This window comes from Myotis myotis, unplaced genomic scaffold, assembly GCF_014108235.1.
Source record: "Myotis myotis isolate mMyoMyo1 unplaced genomic scaffold, mMyoMyo1.p scaffold_m19_p_15, whole genome shotgun sequence".
NCBI classification, from domain to species: Eukaryota; Metazoa; Chordata; class Mammalia; order Chiroptera; family Vespertilionidae; genus Myotis; species Myotis myotis.
Window position 1 is genome coordinate 9,219,885 of NW_023416319.1, and position 11,341 is coordinate 9,231,225.

The following is an 11,341-nucleotide window of genomic DNA, read 5'->3' on the forward strand; positions in this document are numbered from 1 at the left end:
AGGTTAATGAAACCATTACGTATGCATGGGTGTTGTGGAGGGGGGGGCAACGGGGAAGGAATAATTGACAATGCTGTCCTCTAGCTTTGCAGTGTGGGCTATTCTTATCTGACAGTGCTTATCAAAGTCAGGTATGTGGGCGGAATGGGTCTCTCTGAGAGTGTGTGCATGTGCATGTGGGTAGGCATGCGTATGCATGTGTGTGTGCATGTGCGTGTGGGTATGCATGCCTGTGTGTGTGTGTGTAGCCATGCTAATGAGAACAATTATATTTCTCCATCTGGAATCCATTAGCCGTGATTATGATGACGGACTCTCCTAGCCTTATTACGAGCAGGATTAGCTAACCCCATTATTACCCAGGCCACCTTTCTCAGTCTGCTCTGTGGAGCGGGGAAGACAGTTTCCTGTCATCCCAGCCGTCTCCCTCTCTCCCACCCCGGAGCCATTGTAAACTCCCTCAGCCCATCTCAATTACAAGAGTCCTAATGGGCCCTCCTGTCCCCAGTGACAGGTTTCTGCAGGTGTTTAGGAGGCTGGGGGTGGGGGAGCGGCCAGCTGATCCGTGTGGTCATGAGTCTTACACTTCCTCCACCAGGCTCGTGGCACCAGGCCTACGTCTTGCAGGTGTTCCGCAATTATCTTGGCCCAGTTACCTCATCGTTTCTTTGAGTGGATGGAAAAAATAAATAAGGTGCATTAAAAAGCTTGTTATTCCAAAATAAGAAAAGCCTAATACGCAGGCAGGACCCCAAACGGAATGCTTGATTCTTGCAATCAAGCCCGTGGCTTCAAGAACTGGGCCTGTCCCAGCTGCCCCCACGTCTGGAGACAAGGAGGTGACTTAGGGGTGCTCTCTGGATGAAAACGCCAATCAAATCAGTAAGGGTCATGGACTTTGGGCTTCCCTCCTCCCTAGGTGCCCCATTTTCCCCCTTCCCAAAGAATCTTGTTTCCTGGCCACCCCTCTCCACACTCCCACCAAGAGGCAACAGCATAAGCAGGGACGTAAAAGCAAAATTTGAGGAGAGAATTTGCTATTTCCCCAGAAGTCACCAAAGGAGTCACTAGGAGCGAAGTCAGAACACTGCTGGGTTATCTGGCTCTTATGTCATGGCTTAGGGCCCTTTCTGTTTATTGGGAACGTATTTGGAGGTGTGCTCCATGGCTTTCTCTGGACTCAGTCCCTATGGCAGAGCATCCCCTTGCTGTGCCTGACATAGCCATGTCCTCAGCCTTCGAGGCAACCCAGCCCACAGGAAGTGCCTCCCGCTCAGAGAAGCCTCCTCCACTGACCCCGGGGTGGAGCTGGTTTGATTTCCATGAGCATTAAGACATGAAACCATGGGGAAGCACTGCTCTCTAGGTCTCATGGTCCCTGCTCTGCATCCTTCCTCATCCTTCCGTTTTCATGCTAAGGAAGCCAAAGCTGAAAGACCCCTACCTTGGCCAACAATGTCCTCCACCGGCAGTGAGGACAATGAGGCCCCAAGGGGTGCATGACTCGCCCGAGGTCACACAGCCCTTGGAGCCAGAGCTGGGACCCCTTGGCTCTCGCCTGAGCTCTCCTCTGACTCCTTTCTCAATTGAAACATATTTTCCCTGCTCCCTGCACTTGGGAACCTTCTCCAGCCCCACCCAGTCTCATGTCTCTCTCCCTTGCTGACCAGCAGGTGCTGACTTTAACTTCCAGGCTAGCAATCTAAACAACCAGGGCATCAGGATGCACCCAAGTAGGAGAACTCACAGCTTTCCCGCATCCTGACTCAGAGGGGAAGGTGGGGCATCTCGGCTTTCATCAGCCTTTCTTGGCCGTGGTCAGAGGAGTCCCGCAAGACGCTCCCAGGAAGGCCACTGTGGGATAACTCTGCACCCTATGCAGATGCGGCAAGAGCTGCCATCAGCTCATGTCAACTCAAGGACATCTTGTCCTAAGAATTAATCCTTTTTCACAGCCCATTGGCACTGGGGTCTCCATGGAACCCAAGAGTCCAATTCAGAGTAGGCAGGCTTCCATCCAGAAGACCAGGAGATGCCTGGAATTTTCCAAGCAAATTCCAGAGCCTGGACTTTGGGAAACTTCCGTAAAAATTAGCAAACTATACAACTCTTGTCAGATGCTTTTAACCCTCCTTGAAACTCCATCTGAGCTCCTGTCCCTGTGTTTAGAGATGCGAAGGGTTGTTTCTGTTTGGTTGTTTTTCTGTTTGGGGCACTGTCTATACAAATGTTCAGCCACCTGCAAATAAAGGGCCTCCTACCCCAGTTAGAAATGGCTTAATGTGATTAGTGTCCAGGGGCCAGGAAAGAATGGATTTGCTCCAGTTCTTCATTGAGAAGGGGCAGGATGGTTCTCACTGTAAATGCTTGTTCTTGGAGGTCAAGAAAATTAGCAGTTCCCATATAAGCTGCCATGTCCACACCTCAGAAAACTGGCAGGATGCATAATTCCATTCAAACTACAGCTGACAGCCATGGGGAGAGCGAGTGAAGAGTGTTACGATGGCTCTAGGAGTTGTCTAAAGAAGCTCAAGCTCAAGATATTTTTAAAGAAATCGCAATGTATGTAGTGGTGACAAGGAAGCTGAGAGATGGGTGCTGTCCTTGGATGTGGGTAGAAATAAAAATTGAAACAACTTTTCTAAATGACAGTTTGACATTATATACCAAAGACCTTAAAAATACATACCATTTGACTCAGCAATTCTAAGAATTTTACCCCAAGGAAATAATCAGAAATGTGTACAAAGATCTACATATATGAATTTTCATCACAGCAATTCTGTATAGTAGTAAAAACTAAAACTAACTTAAATGCCTAATCACAGAAGTTCACTTTTTTAAAAAGTGATACATTGCAATAGAACCACTGAAAATAGGATAAATGGAGAATTTTTTCACAATTTAGTTATAAGTCAAAAATAAGACAGGCTACAAAATAAGTCTCCAGTATCATTTCAACTTTATATAAATCTTTGTGGGTGTGCGTTGATTTGAACATACATTTGAAGGCTATTCCCAAAATTTTCCACAATGAACACATATTATTTGTATTATCAGGAATGAACACTTTAAGGAAATGAAATCAGCTTTGAAATAGAGGGACAATGGACTAGAGAGTGCCTTTTCTTATTACTAATCTAATCATCTCAGCCCTACTCTCACTTCTCAAACAAAATCTTTCTCAAATATCACAGCTTGTCCAATCAACACCCTGAATCAACTAAACTGGCCCAAGACAGTTTTATCACAGCTACACTGGACTAGGTAATTTTACGGGCGAACCTGAATATGTTTCATGTGCTTTACTTGGGAGAAAATACATGCATTTGCATGTCTGATATTTGGGACTGAGATCTTTCTAAACCTATAGGACTGAGACTTTCTCTACCGCATCACGCCCCTCACTTCCCCACTGTAGAGCATCTCGCCAGGAGATCGGCCAAGCAGAGCTTTGCCACGAATGGCCTCGTATGATATTTCTTCTTACTCGACACCCAAAGCCACAGAGATCCTGGAAATTCCAGCCTTGAGACTGAGAAAGTGATGCCTACAGGAAGACAGACCACCAAAGAGAAACCAGAATGGTATCTTTGCTTAAAAAGTCACCTTATGTGTCTGAAAACCCATAAAACAAACCTTGAGATTTCTCTCATGGACATGAATCAGCCATTGCCAACCAAAACAATTTAAAAAAAAAACCTGGTGGCATAAAGGGTAGTCTTTGCCATACCACAACTTCCACCTCCACCGTGCCATCCCGCTTGGCCTGCTCGTGCCTCTGGCTGTCTAAGGTGAAGCAGCTAGAGATTATTCTCTCCAGGGACATCTAATGACCAAAATTGCTCCTCTCCCTTCCCGAGATATCAAAAACAGTATTCCCTCAGAATGGCTGGTTAGCGGCATTGAGAGGCAAGCAAGCAGATTCAGTTATTCACATTTAAGATATAAGTGACTATAGCCGAGTTCTCCCTGTGGGTGTCTCTTAAGTAACACTAACTCATTTGTTTTTAAAGTGTAGCCTTTGAACCATCTACATTAGAATCACCTTGGTGCTTATTAAAATTATGGGTTTCTGAGCCCTACTCCTATCATGACCAGAATCGCTCCAGAGATCTATCTGCATGTTAAACAAGCCCCTAAAATTTGTCAACTGCTGGAGTATGGAGCCCAGTGGATATCTCTGAGCAGAGGAGCCTTCACAGTTAAATCACCCACTTTCTACTCCAGAAGCACCCACATAAAAAATAAAGAAACAGGGGTTAGTAATTCCATTAATAATCAATAAATGCTTTTAAATGCAGCAGGCACTTTTGTTTTTTTGGGTTTTTTTTTTTTTTTTTTTGTTTGTTTGTTTTAGAGAGAGAGGAAGGGAGGGAGAGAGACAGAGAGAAAATGGATGTGAGAGAGACACATCATTTAGTTGCCTTCCAATAGGCCCCGATCAGGGCTGGGGATCGAGCCTGCAACCCAGGTACATGCCCTTGACCAGAATCGAACCCAGGACCCTTTAGTCCACGGCAACAGGCACTTTTAACCATGCATACAGAAATGAAGGCTCGGGATAATTTGGTAACTTCCCCAGGTTGTACAGTTGGGTTTAGTTTTGGATCCCCAGCAGCCTTAAGAAAGCCTCCTGAGGACTTACTTGAAATATCAAGTTATGACCTGTCACCATCACAACTTCTCCAACTTAGGTTAAGATAGGCAGTGGGGCCCCGACTGGAAAGGCTGTGGAGACATCCCTTGAGAGAGAGAGAGAACTGATGCAAGTGGTGAATCACGTAGAACACACCACGTGTCCATGCTCACTGACCATTATGGACATCAGTTTAGGCCGCTTGATGTATTATAGTTTTGCCTAAGAAGGCTCTGAACTTTGAAACTGTTCCCTTTGTGCTTCCATTACACATTCCTTCTCACTTGAAAAAGAATTACGCTGTTAGGTTGGTTGTAGCTGTTTCCGTCTGTAATGATTGCTTAATGACTAGTTAAGAAAGGGCCTCCTGAGGTTCTCTAATCATCCCATCTTTATTAAGCACTCAGGGAAATCACAGAGGTGCAGAACTGCCTCATTGACAGGCAAGCCACGAGCTGTGCAGAGCCACCTTCATCCAGAAGAGAAAACCCAAGGCTGAAGACAACCTGACCCCCGCCCCACCCACCACAACATACAGAGAATCAAGCCTTGGTTCTCCCAGGAGAGGTTTCGGGGGGACTTGAGAGATAGGATGGACAGGAGAGAGATGGGGACCAGAGCAGCAGATGTTATGAAGGGTGTAGGAGCAAGGTCCAGAAAGATCTCTAGAGCATTGGGGGGTTGGAGACCTTCTTCTCCCCCTACCCTAGGAGCATCCTGGAGATCCAAGATCCTTCACCCCTAGGGCTTTGGAAATCTTCAGCTCCAGTTGGAATGAGCTTTGTTGATGAGTGGTTTTACGAACAGCTATTGATGAGCCAGATAGTGTGCTAGTTGCTACGAAGTACAGAGATGAACAAAACACAACCTTTACCTGTAAAGAGCTTAGAGTCTGGAGGAGATGGGGAGTCACAGTTATAATACTGCATGAAGCTAGTAAGTGATAGAGCCAGCATTTGAACTGAGGTCTAGCTTCAAAGCCCATGCCCTTAACCACTCCCCTAGACAGTGAATTTCACTTGGAGTTATTGTGCATATGGAGAGCAAGATGTGCCCAGAGCGTCACAAGAGCACTCAGAGTAAACACTTGAGCCAACTTAGATTCAAATTCTGGATCTAGCACTTACTAAATATGAGGCCCTGGGCAAAGAACTTAATCCCTCTCAGCTTTAGTTTTCCCATCTCTAAAATGGGTTCAATAATGTCAAGCACATAGGATCATCTTAGAACGAAAGGGGATAAAATGCATAAAGCATCCAACACAGAATCATCCAGTAGGTCATGTAGTAGGTGCTCAGTTAATATTGTCCCCCCCCTTTATGGCTGCTTTTCTGCTGGGAAATAGCGGGGGCTGGCAGCCCAAATTGCATGGGGTAACAGGAATTCCCATGCACTACTGGTGAGGGTGTGGACAGGGATGGCCACTGTAGGGCGCACTCTTACATTACCCACTGAAAATTCAGTAAAAAAAAAAAAAAAAAATGCAGCCAGGTCCATAAAGGGATAGGCATGGGGTATTTATCACAGCAGTGTCTGTAACAGTGGGAATTTGGAAGCAATCTAGATGTCCATCGCTTGGAAATGAATAAGAAGATTACAAGAAGTGTCCATTATTAGGGGTTATGTACCATCCATATATACAACATAGAGAGACCTTAAAAACATAGTTTTAGGCCCTGACCAGTTTGGCTCAGTGGATAGAGCGTCAGCCTGCGGACTGAAGGGTCCCAGGTTCGATTCCAGTCAAGGGCATGTACCTTGGTTGCGGGCACATCCCCAGTGGGGGCTTTGCAGGAGGCAGCTGATCAATGTTTCTCTCTCATCGATGTTTCAAACTCCCTATCCTTCTCCCTTCCTCTCTGTAAAAAATCAATAAAATATATTTTTAAAAAAACAAAAATATGTCCTCAGGTGAAGATTTAAAAAAAAAAACCACATAGTTTTAGAGGGGAAAATAGGAATCAACAAGTCAATCCATTCATAAGTAAAAAATCCTTGCGCATTCAAAATAGCATTACATATTGTGAAAATGATACTTGTGGATCTAACATCTATATCTGTGTGAATGATGACCCCAAAGATGTCCACATCCAAATCCTCCGAACCTGTGACTATGTCATGTTATATGTCAAGAGGGAATTAAGGTTGCTAATCAGCTGACCCTGGATTATTCAAGTGGTCCCACTGCAATGACAAGGGCCCTTACAAGTCAAAGAGGGGGTAGGAGAGCGAGTATAGAGTGACTCAGGGAGAAAGACTAGACCAGCCATTCCTAGCCGTGAAGCTGGAGGGGGCCAAGAACCAAAGAATGCAGGCAGCATCTAGAAGCTGAAAAGCAAGAAAACAGATTCTTCCCTAAGCCGCCAGCCTTGCTGATATCTTGATTTGAGCTCTGGGAGCCCCATTTTGAGCTTCTGACCTTCAGAACAATAAGGTAACGGATTTGTGTTGCTTTCATCCACCCTATTTGAGAGCAGCAATAGGGAACGAATACAATATTGTGAGTACCTACGGTGGGAGAGGAAGGAAGGTGGAGCCTGTGGGCCTCACCCCGCCTATTTAAGTTGCCCAAATGGCAGCATTTCAGTCCAAGATCCCTCCTACTGCTTTCTCTTATACATTGTGTGAGGTTTTCGTGGGTTGTTTTTTTTTTAAGATAAAAAATGTTTCCCTCAACATTGATTATTAGACTTAAACCCTCACTGGATCCTTTTGTTCTTTGGAAGCTAAAGAGCTTCCCAAGTTGCCATCAATGTGGTCCAACGTAAGGAAAAAGAATCCAGACTGCGTGCCGTTTCATATGACCTGAAATCAGAATGAGAGCTCCCCTTTCCAACCCTCTCCAAACTGCAAAATGATCTGTTGTTCATTATCTCATCAAATCAGATCTCCTCTCGCCTCTGTCCCTTCCTCTGGCTCCCCCCTCGCAGAATGCATGGCTCCCTCCTCTGAGCTCCCATAACACTCTGTACCTGCACCTACTGCCACGCCGGGAGCCTTCTATGAAAGGGACGCCTGCACTTTCTGCTGAAGCGCTCACTCAGGTCTCTCTGTCCCCTGCTAGACCTGCAGGGACCACATGGTGATTAATGTGGCATCTGCTCCCCAGCACCTAGAACAGGCTCAGTAATGGGGTGTGGGTATAGTTCAATTGAGAGATAAGTATTTGGGGCACATAGAAGGGATTCAGTGACTGGTAGCTGGAGTGGAACGTTGGAGGCATGAAGAAGCTGGGACTTGGACACACTGGAGGACTCCATCAAGGTCACACAGCTAGCTGGTGACAGAGCTGGGCTTGGACACAGATCTTTTGCCTTTCGTTTGGATAAACTGACCCTTTTCAGCTGTTGATGTCATGCCCGGTAGCTCTGGCGGGGGTTGGGGGGGGGGAACCATACCCCAGGAAAGCGGCTGAGGGTTTAACTCATACCTCAGCGTGGAAGCTGAAGAGAAAGACAGCCTTGTTCCCACTGCGCAGAGGCGTGACACAGACGCAGAAACGCTGCTGGGACTCTCAGAGCCTCCGCAAGCAGAATGCAAACCACAGAGCCCAGCCTATCACAAGTTCAACAAAGTTTTCCCGCATTGAACTCTGAACTTGGAGAAGTCTGGAATCCTTAGCAATTGCTTATTGCCTGCAGGATAGATGCAGTTAGTCCCGTGCCTTCTGGGCATGCCCTTAGCTGCAATCCTCATTGAAGTTCCTGTGCTGCTGCTTTCAAAACCGCTCAAATTCCTTCACTCAAGTGTTCTTAGCACTTACGTTGATAGGGAATACTTCAAAGGGTACATCTTTACTTTATCAAATCTGATCTAATTTTGCAGATGGAATCAAAGAGGTTCATTTTGAGTCTAGTCAAGTCTGCCAACCATCCCGGAGAGGAGGCATCAATGCCTGCTCATTTGTGTAATTAACCTAAAGTGAGAGGCACCAAAGACACGGGGATCTTGGGCCATCCAGACCCAGAGACGCCCCTGGGTGGAGGTGGGGGGCCTCTCTTTAAATGAGGGGAGCATGAGAAGGGAAGGACCGATCTCTCCGGCATCCTGGGACCTGTGGCTGGTCCTTTTCCTCAGTAGTTAAAGACAGAATGGGTGTTCCTGGGGCTTTCTATGAAGATAGGAGATATAATGAGCTTCTGTATGCTGGGCGGTCTTTAGAGTGTGCTGTGCAGTGTAGGGGGCCTGGGATGCAGGCAGCCAAGGCCAGGAGTATTAACCTTCACCTTGGGCTGCAGAAACAATTGCACTGCTCTTCTCCCAACCTGGCACTTTTTATAGTCCAAAACTGGACATCCACGCTAATTTGCCTCTGATACCTGCATTTGAAGTTGGATCCAGGCATGGATTCAACTACCTAGCCAGACAGTAATTTCCAACTGAGCCATTCTAATTGTTACAGTAAAATGCCTGTCTGCATACAACACACCAGGTCGGGGAGGAAGGCATTGATCTGGGTATTCAGAAAAGTTCTCTGGGGCACAAAGAAGACACAGTTCTGGCTGGTCTTCCTTTATTTGGATACGCATGCCCCCCTCCCCCCCCCCCCCCCGCCCCACCTACACACACACACACACACACACACACACACACACACACACAGGCAGCCATTTCGCATTGAAATTGAACAGGAAGGCAAAGGCAAGGGAATTCAGTTCTCAATGTCCTCAGCTCTGGCCCCCCTCCCCCTTTTAAAAAGCTCTTCAAAAACTCGCTCACACAATCTGTCCCCACCCCTTGGCTTTGGACACTGAAGAGGGTCATGCTCCTCTACAGCCTCCGGGAGGTCTTTGTGTGAGGCCGTGAAAGGGCTCCAAGGCTCCGATCCCCGCCCCTGAGTTCTAGTTATCACACTCCCTTTCCCTCCAAAGAGCAAACCCCCAGGCTGGGATGTGGAGAACCCACCTGAGCCCTGAGGCCCTCAGGCCTCCCCAAGTCGCCTGGCGCCTTACTCCCTCCCCTCTCAAGAGCTCATCTATCTATCTCCCCTCCAAACACATCTGTATCCAGCAGCCAGAGAGATATAGAAACAGATCAATAAAGACAGAATCCTGAACTTGGCCTTGCGGGCTCTGCAATCTGCCCTGACCACCTTTCTCCCCAGCCTGTTCTCTCTAGCGAGGCCTGGTTTCATGGGCATGTGACTTCTGCAGTGACAAAAAGTCCACATATAGAAGGTTCCTGTTCTCAGTGTTTTGAAATTCTTAATAGTTTTGTAACAAGGGTCTGCATTTTCATTTTGCACTAGGCCCTGGAAGTTATGTAGCCCCCGCTGCCTTCCTCCATGATTCACACATCTTCCCATGCTTCCTCCTGCCAGAAGCCTTCGCACATGCTATTCCCCCTGAATGGGATACTCCTACATTCCCCATGCCCCCTGTTGACACTGCCTGCTACTTACCTTACTTTTAGTTATCCCTTGGATCTCAGCTAAATTGTTACTTCCTCCAGGAAGTCCTCTCTGCCCTCTCCAACTGGGCCAGGTCCCCTATTACAGGCTCTTAGAGCACCATGCTCTTCTCTATTTCTCTTTCTACAGTTGCAGTTCTACATTTGGAGTACTGTATATGTTTATACACATTGGACTTGGGTCTGTCTTCCTCTCTGGAATATAAGTTCTTAGAGAGTGGAAACCACATCTGATTTTTGGCTCACCACTGTAGCCTCAGTGCCCCACACAGTGCTATACACATGATAAATATCCCATAAATAGGTGTGGAATTAATTACATAATGTAAGAAGAGAAAGCAATAGAGCATAATGGTTGGGAGGCAGGCTCGGCAGTCAGACTGCCCAACTTCATATCAATTTTTGCTGCTGGCTGTGTGATCTCAGGTAAGTTCCCTAACCTCTCTGTGCTTCATTTTTCTCATCCGGAAAAAGTATGAAATGAGTAATTCATAGAACTGGCACTAGACATCAGCAGTTGAGGCACATCTGTGGATGGTTGTTTGCTGTGGGGAGCCAAAGCCAACAGTCTTGGTTGCCCATGATTATTGTTGAGTGTTCACGACTAAATTCTTTTGAGTCTGGCCTCGTGGCTTGGGAATGCCAGGCACATTAGTTAGCCATGAGGATGTCACTTGAAATAGAATGTCCTTCTGGCAGAACTTTTGTGGAACTGCTTAGGTGGGTCATGAAATCCAAAAGATTTTGAGCAGGAAGAGCCATCCAAGGTTATCTAGACTAATGACTTTATTCTACAGAAGAGGATGCTGAAGCTCAGGAAAAAAAAGTAACTTGCTCAAGTTGAGAGAAAGTAAAAATATATAATAATAGACCTATGCCTCTGGGGTAGAGGAGAGGAACAATTCTGCCTCGTCTCTCCCCAAAATGTAACTGCCTCATCTCAAACCAAATCCATCCTCTATCTTGAGATAGAAAGCTCTCTATATCTCTTCCCCTCCCCACTCCCTGTACCCCAAATCCTATCCTAAAAATTGCTATCCTGTTGATAAGAATGCTTAGCTTCGCCCTAACTGGTTTAGCTCAGTGGATAGAGCGTTGGCCTGCGGACTGAAAGGTCCCAGGTTTGATTCCAGTCAAGGGCATGTACCTTGGTGCGAGCACATCCCCAGTAGGGGGTGTGCAGGAGGCAGCTAGTCGATGTTTCTCTCTCATCGATGTTTCTAACTCTCTATCCCTCTCTCTTCCTCTCTGTAAAAAATCAATAAAATATATTTTATAAAAAAGAATGCTTAG